This window comes from Rhinopithecus bieti, unplaced genomic scaffold (genome assembly GCF_001698545.2).
Source record: "Rhinopithecus bieti isolate Rb0 unplaced genomic scaffold, ASM169854v2 scaffold_5350, whole genome shotgun sequence".
NCBI lineage: Eukaryota > Metazoa > Chordata > Mammalia > Primates > Cercopithecidae > Rhinopithecus > Rhinopithecus bieti.
Window position 1 is genome coordinate 1283447 of NW_016804837.1, and position 20538 is coordinate 1303984.

The following is a 20538-nucleotide window of genomic DNA, read 5'->3' on the forward strand; positions in this document are numbered from 1 at the left end:
ATCGGGGCAGGTATTCCCTTGCAAAATCAGGAGAGAACTGAAGTGATTCCAAATTGGTGTCTCTCCCAGTCACCCACAAAAGAAAATATTCTTTGGAGGAAAGTTCTCAAAATTTAGGCCCACAGGGCAGATAACATTGAGTAATGCACTTACAAATGAAGATCATCAGGCACGTAAAGTTTTAGACACTAAGGAATACTAATAGTGGAATTACCAGGCAACTTATGTAATTACATTTGAAATGAGTAAAGAAACAAAAGGTGCGCTAACAAAGATGAGCATGAAACAAGACCTACCAAGACTTAACCTGACAGATTTAAGAAAAAAAAAAAAAAAAAAAAAAAAAAAAAAACAGAGAGATTATACCTAGAAAACGAAAAACAGAAGTATAGAAGGCAAATAAAATAAAACACCTCAATGGGGAGTTTAAACAGCAGATAAAACACAAATAATGAATGAATTAGTGAATGGAATTATTTATAAAAATTATCAAAGTGTGGTAAAAAGACATGAAGAGTCAGAAATATACATATATATTTCTAACCTTAGAATAAAGCTCAACCTTAGATGGGGGTCTGTGGATTTAGAAACAGTATGCTCCACAACTAAGAATGTAAAGCTCCTATACCAAATCACCAAGTGAGCTGTCAAATTTGAGCGGAGATCCCTATAAGAAGAAACCCTGGAAGAAGTTTAGGTAAAAATAAAGCAGCCCCTGCATTGGAGCTCCTTCCCTCCTTCAGAATCCCATGAAATTATAGGTGGCTTAGAGCAATCTCACGACTTACTGAAGCCTTTGGCAATTAGACCCTATTAGTTATCCTTGGCATCTGGACTGATCAGCAACCCTCACTTGTCTGACTCTGACCTGACAGTCTCCTTCCACAGTGGGTGCTCTTTGCACTAAACATCCATTAGATGAGATAAGTCTCCCAAATTTTGCATTGTGTAATAGAAAAAAAAAGGCATCACTGATATCTTAGCAAATTATATGCACAGACCCTTATTCCCATAGATAACCCCCCTTACTGCTTTCCTACCTTCTGGCTTACTGGTAGCCTATAAGACTTGCTGTGACTGCAAGAGTGTCTCTCTGATGTGGGAAAATCTCAAGGAATGCATATGCCATACGTATGATAAACTGCTGATATCTTACAGCAGTCGATGTTTTTCACAGTGGGCTAATTTCAGGTAGTTTTCCTGGCCGTAGAGCATCATCCCAATATTGATTTTAAAAAATAGACCCTTTTGTACAAATTAATAGGGCATATTAATGGCTTAGATACTTGTTCAGGACAATGGACCACTTAAACTATACTGGCAAACAACAACAATATGGAACAACTTTTATGAAATGATACAAGTTAATCACATACCTAGTATATTTGTTATACGAGTATGGGCCTATGTGAAATGATTACATCTCAAGGAAAACATTGGGACTGAAATAGTCAATTAAGCACAGACAGCTGTCTCTTCTATAACCTACTGGATTCATATTTAAACCCACCACAGCAGTAGAACCACTACTAAAGACTAAATTGCCACCCCCCGAAAAATTCTGACATGCATAGAATCCACTGTTGTCCCCCCAAAAATCTCTATTATTTGTCAACTGTGGCAGCCTTTCCAATGATATCTCCAACAGGGCTGGCATATCTAGCTGTCTTCAGCTATTTAAAGGTTGCACATGACATATTTGTGCATTTGCTGAACTCCAAATCACCCACAAGCTGGGGAAAAGGGACATGGAAGAATCCAAGGAGGGTTTGTGGAAGCACAGCACACTTGTCTCTCTTTTCCTGAACGGTATCATTTTGAAAGGAAAAATACGATTTTCCTGTTGATTTCTGTTTTGCTTTATTTAATGTCTGTTTGTTTATTTGTTTGTTTCTTTGCAGAATACTGAATATGAATGAGCTTGGACACTGACTTTACTTTAGGTGGTTACCTTCTTCTGTTCTTGGCAGTTCCTTGTAATGACAAAATCTGACTCCTGACTTCTGGTGGAACTTAGCATGCTGCATAAAGGACAGCCAGTGTCCCTCATTCCCACCAACTTCCGCAAAGAATGGTGATTCTTTTATAAAGTTGAACATTTTCATATTTTGTTATATCTCCGTACATAAATTATCACCTGCATATTTAGGTACATATTCTTGCACAGGTGCACCAAAAAACAGATACAAGAACATTTTATATGAACATTACTCTTAATAGCAAAATGAGGAAATGATACAAATGTAAGTAAATAGGAGACAAAATAAATAAATTAAAATATATTTATAATGGAATTTTACACAGCAGTGAAGCAAAATGCTCTGCAGCTACATGTTACATCCAAACATAAAAATTACTCTTGAGAATATGACATTGAAAAATAAAATTTGTAAATTCACAAGTTCCATAATACCGCATATGTTTTCATAAATCTCAAAAACAAACAAAATTAGCCAATGTATTATTTATTCGTCAATTGTCTGTGCTAAAAGCCATTTTTTAAAAAAGCAAAGTAATGACAAAGGAAAAATTCAGGATGGAGTTATTTACTTCTGGGGGAGAGGTAGGGAGGGGTATAGGGAAGAGCATATAGCTGCATGCAAAGTTATTGGCAAATTTGTCATTCATGCGTTGTGCAGTAGGTTCACAGATATTTGATTTATTATTGTATATACACATATATTTATTATTTTTATATACATATATAATATATACAATATATTATTGTATTTATATATTATATATGTATGATATATACAATATATTATTGTATTTATATATTATATATGTATGTTTACAGCATGTATTTGTTTGAAAATGCCAAATATTATATTTAAAGGTAATAAATAAAATAGGTTCAACATTGTTTAAATAGTTATTTTGTAAAATATGTTGGGGACAAACATATTTTACAAAAAGTTAAATAATAAATAGGGATGATTAAAGCTGAACTCCTCAGTGATTTCAAAATAATATTAGTCAACGTGAACTTCCAAATGGGGGCATATTTCTCACCTTTTAGGGGAAAAGATATCATCGGTAATTAAGAATGTCCTTATCTCTCCGAATTCTTCTACCACCAACCTACCATTTTATCTAGAAGTATACCATTAATTATACCTTAATTCTTAAAATATCCATTGGTCTACTGACAAATTATAAATACCCTTGGGTGAGAAAACATATTAATCAACAAGCTTATGGTACACAAGAGTTTAGCTGGCAACAATAGGTTACTTTTGAAAGTAGAAAGTATCTGAGAAAATGGACAGCAGGGCAGGTCAGTTTAATTTTGAAAAGAAGAGAGGAAGACTCGGGCTGGGGAACGGAGAAGATGGTAGTACTTGTGGGCCTGTGTGACTGCAGGTATATGGGCAGTCAGTGTGGGCTCAGGACATTTCCTGAGAAGAGAAGAGCAACAAGAGGGAAAAGAGGGCAGAGTGGGTTTCTGTGGATTACTCAGTGTCTGCCACCATCTCCTTTCTCCACATGGTTCTTGTTTTTAATTCCTTATTTCTTGTTTTTTCATTCCTGGCTGCCGCATCTCAGCCATGCTTGAAGGAGGTGTGTTGTAGGAGATGCTGTCAGTTTCTGTCAGATTACTTCAGCCCAGGGTTCACCTGAAGCTTTGATGCACAGTTATTGCATACATCAATGTCTTCCTACCTTAAGCCACAGTGTCTCTTTCTGCCTGAGCTCATATTCACTTGGAGTACAGGGCAGGCCCAAAGTGTCTCATTTTTAAGGTCTACAAAAGCCACCATCAGCCAATGGGAGAAGGGAGGTGGTTAAGTATTCCAGTTATCTTCTACCTTGGAGATGAGCTTCCATTGTCTCTCTGAAGATTCCCAGGAAGATTTAAGTCCAGTTGCTCACGGTGATAACTTACCCATCAACACACCCTCTTTATGGCCCTCTTTCCTTTCTTTCTCACTTCTTTATTCTTTCACTCTGCTTCCTGGGATCACCTCCCAATTTACTTGCACCTGAATCCTTGTCTCAGGGTCAGCTTTTAGAGGATGGTAAATTGACATGTATGCATTCAGATTTTTAAAAACATTTTATCTTCTCTTTCTAGTTTGTTAGGTAGCATTTCTTATGGATTAAAAAACAGCTGGAGTAGCTGGAGTCAGTGTTAGATGCTGCAGCATTGTAAGTGTGGTGTGTTATTGTGGTACCCATGCTGCAATATATTTACATAAAGTTATTTAATGAATACTGTTTCTCTCACTCCTTCTACCATCAAGGCTTACCATATTGCACAAGATAAAGTTATTTCTGCTGCAGGCAGGTTACTTATCATTAAGCCTCAACTGTCAAATTCAATACAGAAAAATCTAGAAGTCAGTCCCTGAGTGACTGTTTTGAAGCTGTGTTACATGGGAAGATGGTGTGAAAGTATGAAAATGAGAAGGAAAGGGAGGATTATGCCTTTCTAATCAAGAGCTGATGCTTTCCTGCATTGTCACTTTCTCCACATGTCAGTAGAGGAGGGTTTTTCTAATCACCCATGATCTTTGAAAAGTTCAACAGGCAATTCTATCTTGTATTTCAAGAATGTGTAGTGCCAGTACCTCACATCAGAACCAGACTTGTGGATAACCAATTACACTTTGCTAAGTTGGTCTGATCCATAACTAAATATATGTCTAGGGCACTGTGAAATTTAATAGTAAAGTACCGGCTTAGTCCTTTGGATATTTTATTTCAGTAAATGCAAACTGCTACAATGGTACTTGAGACAAGAAGACAACATGCAACTCTATTGTGCCTTACCCTATGAAGACTGTTTTGCCAGCGGCCCAGGCTGGAAACCAATGATGATTCAAATATATATATACTTATGTTTGCAAAGGATCCAGGAGCCCCTGACCTATCAGTTCTGAGTAAATAGCTCTTGGCAATCAGAATATATATCAAAAAGTAACCTGAATTATCTCAAGCTCACTTAAACTAGTAGAGAATCCATATTGAGTACACTGAGTTTTCAGAGGTGATAGGGATATCACAGAACAATGCTTCCTTCTGACCTTTCAGCAAAGTCAGGTCTCTCATACTGTCAAGGACCTATAGTACTGGAATGTAGAGGAATAAGAAACCTGCCCTTCTGAAAAAGGGTGGCATCTATATTTGAAAAGGTCGGAGGAAGATCTGAATAAAGATCAACTGACGCCTTGAGCATCTTTCCTTGACCTGCCCTGAAGAAGAGAAGTAGTACCGATAAATGTGGTTTTCTTGATAACTTAGACAAAGATCTCAATAAACATCTCAGAACGATGCTTCCTTATACATACACTGGAAATGGGAAACTGGTGTAGTTCAGGGCTACACTAAAACACAGAAGGATGTGGCCTAGGAGATCTTATAATTGACTAGTTATTCTAATGTGAGACAGCTCTAAGATCTTAAGTGAAAATTGAAGTGGTCTGGTTAGCAACAATTTCTATACAATATTGCAAGACAAATAGCTTTGATGTTCATTTAAATGTTGAGATCAACCACAGACAAAGTTTTACTTCTGGTCACTTTTCTTCCTTTATGGTCAATGATGTACTGGAGGCAGCCGTATTGGTTAGGGAGAACTGATCAAGCACGTCTCTTCCAAACTATATTCCAAGATGTCAGATGGATATCTTGAAATGGACTATAGTATTCGTAGCATAAACACAGAAAATGGGCAAATGTTATAAATCAGAACTCCCTCTTGCCCTAGACTGTTGTTTAGCATTGGTAAGTATCTACCCACTTATATTGAAATATGAAATAAAAACAAACAGAAATCCCTGGCTTCTTGCCTTTTTTCAGATAATTCATCTCATACAGATACTTTAGTCATGATGAGCCTTGGTCCTGGAGTGACTTTGGAATATTCTTGTCAATGTTTTTTATCTGGTACATGTATACATTTTCATTTTCCCAGAATTTCTGAGGTATAATTGATAAATTAAAATTGTACATATTTAAAATGTACAAGGTGATGTTTTGATATATGTGTACATGTGAAATGCTTACCACAATTAAGTTAATTAGCATATTCACCACTTTGCATAGTTTTTTGAGTGTATGTGTGTGGTGAGAATATTTAACATCTACTCTTTTAGCAAGTTCTAAGTATACAACACAGTATTATTAATTACAGTCACTATGTTGTGCATTAGATCACGAGAAATTATTCATCCTGCAAAACTAAATTTTTCTACCCTTTGGTGAACATCACCCATTTTCCCCACTCTCCTTCTACTCGTAACTACTATTCTATTCTCTGCTTCTATGAGACTGACTTCTTCATATCCCACATGTAAGTGAGATGGTGTAATATTTGTCTTTCTGTGTCTTGTTTATTTCACTCAGCATAGTGTCCTCAGGGTTGTCCCAAGCGGCAGGATTTTTTTTCTTTTCAAGACCAAATAACAATCCATTGTGTATGTGTGTGTGTGTGGGGGGGGGGGATACCACATATTCTATATGTTGGCTATATTGAATAATGCTGCAATGACCATGGCAGCACAGATATCTCTTCTAGATACTGCTTTCATTTCCTTTGGCTATATACCCAGAAGTGAGACTGCTGAAATATATGGTAGTTCTAGTTCTTATTTTTTTAGAAAACTCCATACTATTTTCCATAATAGCTGTACCAATTTACATATCCACCAACAGTGAAAATGTCTAGTCTTCAAACTCTGGGCAAGTGAGCCAATTTCTGTGAGACACAGATTACTCATATGCAAGAATGGTTATAATGCTTGACCTATCTATCTCACAGGCTTGTGGTGAGATTTCAAATGAATAATGCATATGAAAAACTAATAATAATGTATGTATAATTATATAATGTGTAATACATATGTACATAGACCTAGTGTACTTGTACATAATATTACAGTAATAATGGTTAATAGCTGACATTTATTTAGTGTTTAGTATGTGCCCAGCACTGTTGTAAATGTTCTACTTGTTTTAATCATTTTATCCCCATTAAACATACATGGTGAGTGCTATTATTGTCCCCATTTTACACATATGGAAACTAAGATACAATGAAGTTAAATGACTTGCCCGAGGTCAAACTGCCAGTAAGTGACAGAACTAACCCAGGCAATCTACTTTCAGACCTTGTGCTCTTAACCATTACAGAGGTTAGATACCTAAATTCCTAGAGAGATCTGAGGTAGTGTTTATAAAAGTAAAAATATTGTTTATAGAAAAATGATTTACACTAGGCATGTGAATCATAATTGCTACATCAGTAACTTGGTACGTAAGCCCCAAAATATCATAATTAAAAGAGAATATATTTAAACACAGTAGAAAATTTCTGTTGACTTAAGATTCTATATCATATCAGGGATAAAAATATTGATATTACTATAATGCTGAGAAATTCCTAATATTTGAAGTTTCATGAATATTTAAAATTGAAAAAGTTATATTATTTTCTTTTGCTGTAAAGTAGTAGGATTGTATTAGTAAATATTTAGGAGTTAAGCAAAAAAGAAAATCTACCTCTAAAATAAATTTTGTGGGTTATTTCCTTTTTTCTTTTGTTAAAATCAGTTTAAAAGCACAGTTTTAATCACAGTTGATGTGCAATTGTATATATTTTTTAGCTTAAAATTCCAACATAAGCATTTTCCATTTTGTTATAAGCATACATAAAATCATTTTAATGGTTGAGTCATAGTATTTGGAGAAGATAAACCATATATTATATAAGAATTTCTCTACTTTTAGACATTTACATGTGTTTGTTTACTTGTATTTTTTATTATAAATACTGACATATTCACCTCTCTATGTATATATCTATTACCACATTTCAAATTATACTTTATTGTATAGAGTTTATAAATAGGTCAGTTCAAATGAGATAAAACATATTTATTGTATTTGGGATTTATTGCCAAGCATTTTCTCAAAGTATATCCAGCAGTTATTAGCAATGTCATCAGCACCCCTTGAGATCAATTTCATTAGCCCATCACAAACATTAGACATTATAATTTTCATTTGCAAAAGTAATGAATGGAGATGTCATCTATTTAAAAAATTTTGATTGAACATTTGAAAACATGCTGCTTGGTTATTTGTATTTTATCTTTTGTGAACCTCCTGATCATACTATTTCTAGGTTTTATTTGCATTTTGCTATTTTGTTTGTTGTTTTAATGAGTTTTCATATATTAAGGAGCAAATGTTTTATCACTTTTGTTGAAAATATTATTAGTAATTTTTAAAGATTTGTTTTGTGAGAGGGGCTTTAATGTTTATTTATCTAGAGAACTTTAAAACTGCCACGAGCTTTAATAATTTGTAATAATTTCTTACTATTATTTTGTAAATATATTTCACATTTCCTAAGAATTCCTGTAGTCCCAGATTGATTATTCCCGATGTATCTTTATGATAACTTTATTATTTATATATTATTTTAGTTATTTAATCTATGTTATTGTTACATTGTTTTTTTTCTAAGTGATTAATCAATTCTATCAGTCCTCTATTTTGACTAACTCCACCTGAAGCCATCTTTATTACATACATAATTATTATATATTCAAGGGTATATTTCTAGGTTATCTATTAAATTTCATTGATATTTATTTATTTATTTTTTACCATTACCACCCTGTTTTGAAATAAATTAAACTCACTTAAACATTTATGCTCATGTCCCAAGCACTAGCTCATACTTGGCATAGAGGGTATAAAATATGTCATTGTTTGTATGCCCCAATGAGTTTACAGTATTGTGATGGAGAAGAATCTGTATAAGCTACCATTTCAATATAATGATACATATTGGCTATAACAGTAAGATTTCTTCAGAGGATCTGATCTGTAAGATGAATCTTCAAGGATAAGAATCATTCAAGGAAAAAACTTTGGAAAACACCTTAAGTAGGCAGCATAGTATATGGAAATCATAAGTTATAACTTGCAGTGTGAAGAGTGTGCAGAAATTACATGACAAAGGTAGATAGTGGGCCTTGTATGTCATATTAAGATGCTGTGTGGGAGACGGAGGCTTTAAATTTGGGTTAAAATGGCAGCATTTGGCCTTTAGGAGGATTGCTCTGAATGTAGATCAAAGGAAAGCTAGAATGGTGGGTAGGAGGTCACAGAAGAGGGTTAGACAATAGATCAAGTAAGATATGAAAAAGCTCTGGATTAGCCCACTAGTAATAGAAATTAAAAGAAGTAAATAAAGTGTTTAAATCAAGAGAATTAATTACTAATCGAATGGAGTATAAGGAAAAACTGGTTTGAGGACAGAAATTTTCTTAATACAGTTTTGAATATGTTGAATTTGAAAGGGCTGTTTTATATTCAAGCAAGTTTGTCATTTAAGCAGTGTGATATATGAACTTATATAAAAATATATAAATATATGAGTTACAATTTTGGGAGGGATCATCCAAAAGGTCTGATTAAACCAGGAGAGTGGATGAAATGTTCTAAACAAAATGTTCAAAGGGAAAAAAAAGAAGGTAAAGAACAGAAATCAGGGAAGGACAGACATTTAAGTGTTGATCAGAAGAAGCAGATTACGTAATGGTATAATGCGAAGTCCAGACAAACAAACAAAAAAAAGTAACCAACTAATCAAATAAAAGCAATGATGAAAGACATGTGAAGGGAACTGACAGAAAATAGCACCATAGAAGCTGAGGAAGAAATTATGTTTATGAAAGGGTATGTTTTGGGGAATGTCACTGGCAGTCTGAAAACATTATGCCTGAAAGCTGCCCTTTAAATTTTGGAAAACAGAGACCATGGGTGCATTAGTAAGGCCAGTCTCTTTGGAAGAAGAAAAGAGGAGACCAAACTACAGATGTTTTGCATCAAAAGTGAATTTATTTTGTTCTTAATCTTTATTTATAATGTCTCTTTAAGATAAAGTTCAGTCTTTTTTTTTTTCAAATTCATGTTGTATTTATTGGTGTGTCCTATTCTTTTACTTTGTATTTAAATCAGCAACTCTCAACAAATTATCTGGAAACCTCTGAGAGTCCCCAAGACTGTTTCAAGGATCCACAAAGCCAAAACTATTTTCATAAAACTAACACATTTGCCTTGTTTGACTCTCATTTTCTCATAAGCATACACTGAGTTTTCCAGAGGCTACTTAACAAAAAATGATGTCTTTGTTCCAATTGTGGATGGAATGTGTATTTGTCTATTACTGTGTGTTAAAATTTGTCAGTTTTCATTTTAGTATGACAATTGTTTATATATAACCCACATAAACAAAAGCTCTTCTGAGATCTCAAAAGAGCACAAAATTAAAATAGTTTTAAGTGTGTGAAAAGTATTGATACCAAAAGTTTGAGAACAGCTGATCTGAGTGAACTATGCTTTCTTTGTTTTCTCTTACAATTTGGAAGTTATACACCTGTTTTATTTTACAAATGTTTACTTTTAAGGAAAAGAACAAATACACATACTAGTTATAAACATCATGATTAAGTCATACCTATTGATATAACTAAAATGAATGTTACAGTATTAAGTTGATAATTTTAATTGCCATTCATCCCTTTACTTGTTTTTGGAAGTTCAGATTCAAGATATAATCACAGTTTATTTTAATATTATCCATCTACTTTCTCAAGTCCTATTTTAACACAGCTATATTTTGTACACATTATTTTATAATAAATTTTATGATTACTGAATTTTATATCTTGCAATAGGAGTAAATCTTCTGAGTTTTTACACAATTGAAAATTTGTTTAATTTGTCTTCTAATATGAACTACAGTATGATTGGGTATAGAATCACTAGCTTATATAGTGGGTTTTTTTTGCTCCACAAAACCCTGAGTAAAATGTTCTATGTCTTCTGGCTGTTAATGTTGGCTGGAAGTCTGAGACATTTTTATTTTTCCTTTGGTAGTATTATGAGACTGATTTGTGTCACTGACCCTACATTCCCCAAATTCACACATTGAAGTCAAAACTCCCAGTACCTGAGAATATGACTGTATTTGCAGATAGAGATATTTAAGAAGTAAGTTAAAATAAGATCGTTAGGGTGGACTCTAATCAATATGACTGGTATCCTTGCAAAAGGATATTAGGACACAAACCTTCTCACTCAGAGGAAAGACCATGTGAAAACACATGAAGAAGATGGCTGGCTCCAAGGCAAGGAGAGAGGCCTCAAAAGAAACTAACCCTGCTGACACCTTAATCTTAGACTTCTAGCCTCCAAATTGTAAGGAAATAAGTTTCTATTGTTTAAACCACCCAGTCTATGGTATTTTGTTATGGTAGCCCTAGCAAACTAATACAGGTAGGGATCTAAATTTTTTTGTGTTGGGAGATGGTTGTACAAGTCCATAATGGTATTTCAATGTAACTTTTTCCCCCAAAAGTTTACAACATATGAATGGTTTATGTTTATTAAACTGTGCAGTTTAAAACACTACTTTTGGAAAATGTTAATTGGTGTCACTTAAAAAAAAGGAAAATTATGGTCAAGTAATTTTGGAAAACATCTAATTATAGCATAATTTTCAGAAACTTTAATATGAAATTTTCCATCTTGAATATTTAAGACAGTATAATTTGTTACTGTTTTGAAAGTAAACCCACCTTTTAAATTTGAACTACTAAACTAACAAATACGTATTAAGAATTTTAAAATTAATTTTAATGTTTGTCACAAATAAAATATTTCAATCTATAGACTTGTATCTTTCTCCAGATAATAAATGTTATTCTTTTTCCCACTCCCCTTGGTCAATTTAGAGGGAAGATTATTGGATCTTATCCCAATTGGTCTAATCCCTTTTTCTAATCTAATCTAACCCCTTTTTCTGAACTACCAATTGGCCATGGATGAAATTTAATTCTTTTCTATTTCACACTTCTAGTCTTCTCTCTTGTCTTTTCTTCTTTTTGTCTTTATGTTCTGCGTTCTGGAAGAATTTCTCAAGATTTCCTTCATCACTGACTTAATTTTATGTAGTGTTGACTTTGCTTCTGCCCCCTTTATTTCTAAAGCTGATATGTGTTTAGATATTTTATTTTTAGTTTTTTTTTTTTTTTTTTTTTTTTTTTTTTTTTTTTTTTTACAATAATCCCTTGTTTCATCCTGCTCTCTTTTACACCTGTCAGCTATTCGTTTAGCATCTATTTCATCTGAGACTATTTTGTCTGGTTTAATATTTCATTTTCTCTTTCAGTGATCATGTTCCTCCATTTAATAATGAGTACAAGATCGTCTTCCCCCAAAACACTTCTGTTTGTCGCAGCGAATCTCCCAAAAGTATCTTTTTGCTTTCCTATTGAGTTACTGTATTTGTCATCTTAGTTTATGATGTGGATTCTTTTGACAGGTTTTCTGGTGAGTATGTACATTTCTGTCCTGTGTGTATTTGTGTGAAAAATAATGCACACGTGTTTCTCACACTCATTGATAAGACTATTCAGGATAGTTTGCCAGTATTCATGCTGAGAAGTGTCTTTTTGTTTGTTTGTTTCTTTGTTTTTTGATTACCTCTGATATAATTTGGATGTTTATCACCTAAATCTCATGTTGAAATCTGATCCCCAGTGTTGGAGTTGGGGCCTGGTGGGAGGTGTTTGGATCATGGTGGCGGATCCCTCTTGAATGGCTTTGCACTATCCTCTTGGTGATGAGATCTGGTTGCGTAAAATTGTGTGACATCTCCCCCCCAGCTCTCTTGTTCCTGCTCTCACCAAATGATGCACTGGCTCCCCTTCACCTTCCGCAGTGATTGTAAGTTCTCTAAGTTCCTGAGGCCCTCACCAGAAGCAGATGCCAGCACCATACTTTCTGTATAGCCTGCAGAACCATGAGCCAATTAACCCATTTATGCCTGAGGTTGCAGTTTTTGAATATTTTCAATCAGACCTTGGCAATGACCTTGAGCAGTAGGATATAAATAACTACCACATGCTTACACTCCAGTAATGGAATATGAGGCACAAATGGGCAAATCTCTTTTCTTGGCCAGGTGCCTTGGCTCACACCTATAATCCCAGCATTTTGGGAGGCTGAGGCTGGTGGATCACTTGAAGTCAGGAGTTCGAGACCAGCCTGGCTGACATGGTGAAATCCCGTCTCTACTAAAAATACAAAAATTAGCCAGGCGTTGTGGCATGTGCCTGTAGTCCCAGCTACTCAGGAAACTGAGGCAGGAGAATCACTTGAACCTGGGAGGCAGAGTTTGCAATGAGCAGAGACTGCTCCACTGCATTCCTGCATGGGTGACAGAGCTTGACTCGTCTCAAAACAAAACAAAAAACAAAAGCAAAATCATCTTTTCTTTATAAATTACCCCACGTGAGGTCTTCCTCTATAGCAACACAAGACAAGAGCAGCCTAACACAGCCTCATAGCCTATGCAAGTGCTGTTAGTATCTACGTTAAGTTATTAATTCCAAAGTCTGGTTCTTTTCCCACATGCATTTCTGGTGTCCAGTTACTGATTATCTAATGTCAATAAGTGACAGCTGCTGAATGATTACTCTGTGTCAGGAACCATTCTTTATTATTATTATTATTATTATACTTTAAGTTCTGGGATACATGTGCAGAATGTGCAGGTTTGTTATACAGGTATACACACACCATGGTGGTTTGCTGCATCCACCAACCCATCATCTACATTAGGTATTTCTTCTGAATGCTATACCTCCCTAGCCCCCCACCACCCTACCCCCCCCCACCATTACACAGGACCCACTGTTGAATGTTTCTCCCTGTGGTCCGTGTGTCTCATTGTTCAAGCTCCACCTTATGAGTGAGAACATGCAGTGTTTGGTTTTCTATAAACCATTCTAGAGTTTTAGGTGATTTCACTCATTTAAGACTCACAAAAAAAAATCTATGGGGAAACTGAGGTACAGTGAGGTTAAATAACCTGCCTAAGCCCATATAATTATTAAGGAGCCACGCCTAGGCACTTGATCACCATGAAATATAATCTCTTTTGTATGTACTACTGGACTAAAGAGGGGCACTGTTATCTTTCAAAGTTCTGTAGTCCTTACTTTCTTGGAAAAATTGCTATTTCAGAGCGCATTTCATTAAAATTTTTTCCTACTGCTAGGCTTTCCTACTGCTAAATTATCACAATAGAAGGAAATGTTGCCTTGCCTGTACCTCTTTGTGATTGGCTCAGATGTAGTCTTTAAAAAATGGTCTCAACATAGATTTAAAAAGAGAGGTTCTGGTGGGGATAATGGTGTGTAATGGTGCTATCCAGCTCAGAAAGTATCTTTGGCATAGTAGAAAGGTGTATGCAGAATCTTCTCTGTTAAGACATCAAGTTTTTGACACAAGCACACAGTGGGATTGGATGGAAATGTCCCTCTTTGTTCCTGTCTAGCCCTGATAATCTGCCTTAGGGCTCCTTTACTTTGGTCATGGAAATTTCTCCTGGGGTCATACAGACTGTAAAGAATATTTTTAGTTACTGGCACTATGAAAACCTGTGCTGGTCTTTGTGCATTTGCATAGACACATAAAAGGGAAAGTTTAACGTTATATTTTACACCAAGTGGCAAGCCACGTGGTTTAATGGCCAGACAATTTGGAGGGTCTAGAGCTAGAGTCTGTTATGGAAATGAACAGAGATCTACAATATAAATGAAACAATTTCAAATTAAAACAAACAAACAAACAAACACCTGAAACACCGGGTCTGAAGCTATAAAGGAAAGGAAGAAATTTACTTAAAAAGAAGGACAAATAGTGCGCCAGTCAGGTAAGAAAGAGCTAGGTAAAGCTTAGAGAGAAAATCCACAGCAGTTATGATCTAGAGAGAATATAATTCTTGCATAGATATCTTTGACTGTTTTCCCAGCTAGAAAGGAGATATTAAGGCTAAATAATTTAAATTAATTTATTATTAATCTATTAAGGTCAAATTAATGTAAACACCACCATAAGTTCCTTCATCTGAGGTGCCAGGGTCTCTAGCGCATCTCAAAGAAAGAGGAAGATTCTCAGAATTGTTTATGTTGCCTGAATCGAGCTGAATGTATTGGACTTTCACTAAAACTGATTATGACATCTTTGGAAGTCAATCACATCTTGTATGAAATATTCCAATTTTCTGTTTTGAGTAAATGGACAAATGAATGGGAAAAAGAGTAGATGGTGGAAGCTTAGTAAGAGGCAATGAAATATAGCATAGATTCCTATCTGGATGGGTATAACAGGAGTCACATGGCTCAACCTCGATGCCCTACATAACTTTGAGTAGTTGAATTCTGGCAAGATGGTATGTTTAGAGAGTCAAAGAGGAGATGATCCTCCTGGATGATCACCCCTTTGGCCTGATCGTGGTTACATAATGCTTGTATAGCTTTGGATCTCTCCACAATGAATTCTCAAGTTCCACCAGAGAGTCTTAGGATATCTACTCAACTTCTGACAGTAACAACACCAATGTAGAGTGTTAGTGGGAGTGAAAACCACTGGAGCCATTAAAAAGGCATTTTTGATAAAGAAGTATAGTGAGTTGTTCATGTTCTTGGCAATAGCAAAGTAGGCAAATTCGTTGTCAGCAGGATATATTCTATCACATATACTTCAATTCTCTGATCTTTATGACCATAAGTCTATGACTGCTGACTAATTAAATAGGTAAATGTGAACTTGGAGGGCTTAAAACTATGCTTTCAATGAGCACGGGGACACAGAAATAAGGCCACTGGATTACACTTGGATGTAAAAAAATATGATTAATGAATCACTAAAGGAAGGCATGTATAGACATTAGTGAAGACATATATAGTCAACGTCTGTACAAGCCTTCCGTTAGTGTCTCTTTTCTTTATAATTTACCCGGTATTAGGTATTTCTCTACAGCAACACAAGAGCAGCCTAATACAGCCTCTTCTGAAGAAGGGATGAAGTGTGTTATTATAATGTTGGAAATCAACCATCAGTAAGGTAGGTTTATGCTCATGGGAGGTGTTAGAAAAAGAAAAAGATGGTCGGCAAAGCCTTAGTCCTGTCGTCTCGCCTTCCTCCCATACAGCATGAGCTTCACCACTCACTCCACCTTCTCTACCAACTACCGGTCCCTGGGCTCTGTCCAGGCGCCCAGCTACGGCCCCCGGCCGGCCAGCAGCGCGGCCAGTGTCTATGCAGGCGCCGGGGGCTCTGGTTCCCGGATCTCCGTGTCCCGCTCCACCAGCTTCCGGGGCGGCATGGGGTCTGGGGGCCTGGCCTCAGGGATGGCTGGGGGTCTGGCAGGAATGGGAGGCATCCAGAACGAGAAGGAGACCATGCAAAGCCTGAACGACCGCCTGGCCTCTTACCTGGACAGAGTGAGGAGCCTGGAGACCGAGAACCGGAGGCTGGAGAGCAAAATCCGGGAGCACTTGGAGAAGAAGGGACCCCAGGTCAGAGACTGGAGCCATTACTTCAAGATCATCGAGGACCTGAGGGCTCAGATCTTCGCAAATACTGTGGACAATGCCCGCATCGTTCTGCAGATTGACAATGCCCGTCTTGCTGCTGATGACTTTAGAGTCAAGTATGAGACAGAGCTGGCCATGCGCCAGTCTGTGGAGAATGACATCCATGGGCTCCGCAAGGTCATTGATGACACCAATGTCACTCGACTGCAGCTGGAGACAGAGATCGAGGCTCTCAAGGAGGAGCTGCTCTTCATGAAGAAGAACCACGAAGAGGAAGTAAAAGGCCTACAAGCCCAGATTGCCAGCTCTGGGTTGACCGTGGAGGTAGATGCCCCCAAATCTCAGGACCTCGCCAAGATCATGGCAGACATCCGGGCCCAATATGACGAGCTGGCTCGGAAGAACCGAGAGGAGTTAGACAAGTACTGGTCTCAGCAGATTGAGGAGAGCACCACAGTGGTCACCACACAGTCCGCCGAGGTTGGAGCTGCTGAGACGACGCTCACAGAGCTGAGACGTACAGTCCAGTCCTTGGAGATCGACCTGGACTCCATGAGAAATCTGAAGGCCAGCTTGGAGAACAGCCTGAGGGAGGTGGAGGCCCGCTACGCCCTACAGATGGAGCAGCTCAATGGGATCCTGCTGCACCTGGAGTCAGAGCTGGCACAGACCCGGGCAGAGGGACAGCGACAGGCCCAGGAGTATGAGGCCCTGCTGAACATCAAGGTCAAGCTGGAAGCTGAGATTGCCACCTACCGCCGCCTGCTGGAAGATGGCGAGGAATTCAATCTTGGTGATGCCTTGGACAGCAGCAACTCCATGCAAACCATCCAAAAGACCACCACCCGCCGGATAGTGGATGGCAAAGTGGTGTCTGAGACCAACGACACCAAAGTTCTGAGGCATTAAGCCAGCAAAAGCAGGGTACCCTTTGGGGAGCAGGAGGCCAATAAAAAGTTCAGAGTTCAAAAAAAAAAAAAGAAAAAGAAAAAGATCCAAAGAAATCATATTCTGAAAATATTACAAAGTTAAGAGAGGACACAGAAAGTTACTGAGATTTCTGTCCTTGTCCTTGATTTAAACATATGTCAAAGGTAGTAGCATAGTACAGTGAAAGCTCCCAAAATCAGGCCCATGAAATTCCCCATGGCCTATATTTGATATCATGAATGGGAAAAACGTGTTACTAAGCCTTTTCTGCTCTCCTATACACCCACACATACTGACCCATGCCCGAAGAACTCTTAAATTACTCTTGAAACTAGAAGGTTCCTTGTAGTTTATTAAAGACTTTTTAAAGACAGCTTCAGGTTGAAATGAATGGCTGAACAAAATTTCTTAAATGGAACTCATCCTAAGGTAGGACTAAACACACGACCTTCTTATATGCTGTTTGTTTGTAGAGGCAGTTGAAAATTTGTATCCTTTTCTTTCTTCCATGGAATGTCTACAAGTCTTTTTTACTAATTTATGTGGTAAGCAGAGTTCTAAGTTGGCCCTCAATAACCTCAACTCCGCTCTGTGGTTTGGGCTGTTTCCTTGTGAACCTGGAGTTTAAAATGCTCGGAGCACAGACACATAACTAACACGTGCAATTTTTCAACCTGAATGATCTCAGGGCATTTCAGAGTCTTGATTTTTACTTTGTGGCAGAAACTGCCACTTATTCAACCACAATACATTTTCCATTCCCTCTTAGGCCATAGACCTAGATTACAACTCTAAACTTCCTTTGACACAAGGGAGAGACAAACGATGCAGTTTTAACAAAAGGAATCTAAGTAGAATGATGTGTGTCGCTTTCAGTCTAGGCTCAGAAGAACTGCCTACTTAAATTGCTCTATACTTCTAAGTAAATTTGTACAGCAAACTTTGAAGCCACACAGTGATGATAGCAGATACATCATCAGCCTAAGCACAGCCTTATCCCCATACTTTCCAGCCTGGGTAAACCTTAGAATGTTATGTAAGCAAGAAATAAATTTCTATTGCATTAAGACATGTTTGGGTTTTTTTATTACTGCAATATATTTTACATTAAAGCACCTTTAAGTAATGTTTCCAGGTTTTCTTCTTTAAATACAGTACTCATTTTATAAGTAGATTATTGTAGTTAAATGAGATCACAAATGCACAGTGATTGGTATGTAATAAATACTCAAAGAATAGTAGTTATCCTCAATAGTATGGTCATAGGTCAAAAGAAATTCTTAATGACTCACTTAGATAATAACTAGCTTCAAAATAAAAACACTTTAGTTAGCAGACTTCTAGATTCAACTCCAAAGACCAATCCAAATGGATATTGCCCCAATAAAGTTTTAATACATATAGTTGAAAATTTGTATCCTTTTCTTTCTTCCATGGAATGTCTACAAGCCTTTTTTACTAATTTCTATGGTAAGCAGAGTTCTAAGTTGGCCCTCAATAACCTCAACTCCCTGTATTCCCATCCACGTGCAACTACCCTTCCCCTTGAAAACAGGCTGCAACTAGTGGTTTGCTTCTAACCAAGAGAATACAGCAAAGGGGATGGGATGTCACTGTCAGGTTAAAAAAATGTGTCTTCTTTGTATCTTGCTAGCACACTCTTTATTGCCTTATTTGGCTTTCACACTCTGAAAATGCAAGCTTCCATGCTGGAAAGGCTCTCATCACAAGGAACCGAGAGTGAGCTCTAACTAACAGCCAGCAAGAAACTGAGACCCTTAGTCCAACCATCTCTGAGAAACTGAATCTTACCAACAAAGGCTGAATGAATTTGCAAGTGGATTGATCACTCCCTAGTTGAGGCTTCAGATGAAACAGCAGACCCTGGACTGCCATCTTTGTAAGAATGTGAGACAGAGAATCCAGTTAAGCTATGCCCAGATTCCTTGGTCTCCAGAAACTGTGAGATAATAAATTGTATTTAAGTTGATGAATTTGGAGATAGTTTTTTATATAGTAATGGGTAACAGGCCTTTGGAGTAAACTTCATAGATAATCAAATGGCTTGTTCCCCAAATACTTTTCTTTATTACCGACAGATGAAATTGTTATTTATCTTTTTTATAGAACTTGCATGAGTATTTATAATAGTATAGATGACATTTTTATTTGTATTTTAATTATTTTCATGTTAGTTTGGTATTCCCTAATAGAATGTATACCCCTTGAGGGGAATAATGACTGATATATTATCCATTATCTTTATTTCCTCAGTGGTTTTTGACCAGTGTTTAATAGTTATTTAATGAATAACATAAATGCTAAAATAGTTTTCTGTATACTACTTTGGAAATTTATATTGACAACTGATATAGGATAGTACAAGTTTCTTTTCCAAATGAAAAGTAACTCATTTCTATGAAATTATGGACAAAGTATTTTTCTTTTTCAATTAATATTAAATCTATTTTCAAATACGCCATGTATAACTAAGTTCCTAGGATCATTAACTATGCATTTATACAGTTTTACTAAATTTGTCTTTAGTTTTTTAATAAATTAATTTATTCAGAGAATTTTTTCTACTATGATTCAGCAGAGAATTGAGAGCGTGATTTAGATTTACTAACTAAATGCAACTTTTTAAAACAGTAGCACTATAAGAAGCTTTATAATACACATACAGATCATATTGAAGCATGTAGAAATATTTAGGGATCTAGTAATTTTGTTATCATTAATGTAAACTAAAAGTGAAAGACAAAAAAATGGTATATACCTAAAAACAACCAAACATAATAAATGTATGTATGTATGTGTGTGTGTATGTATGTATGTATGTGTGTATGTATGTCTGTATATATATATATATACTATATATATATATACACACTACATATAAAAATACATAGGGTGAGTTGGAAAAATTAAAATTTAGTTTCAGTATAATAAAGGAATTCTTTTTTATATTTGCTTTGCATTTTATGTTACATTTTATTAAAACATACTTTTAAAATCATTCATTTTAGTAACATTTTTTGTCAAATTATAATCTTTTATCACTTAATAATGGAGGATAAGAAGCCTTTTAAGCACATAAAAAGATGACATTTTGATGGAATTCATTGAGTAATAATTTTATCAAATAATATATTTCTTTTGAAAAATACTGTTAAATATCACACACAAGTTGGACAGA

General features: G+C 36.1%; 1 pseudogene across 1 annotated transcript; it reads left to right on the top strand.

The window, feature by feature from the left end:
* The first annotated feature begins 15998 nt into the window (after nt 1-15998).
* Nucleotides 15999-17389, top strand: LOC108528704 (keratin, type I cytoskeletal 18 pseudogene; annotated as a pseudogene). Its single transcript, XR_001885260.1, has one exon. The product of XR_001885260.1 is annotated as a keratin, type I cytoskeletal 18 pseudogene (transcript).
* The last annotated feature ends 3149 nt before the right edge of the window (nt 17390-20538 follow it).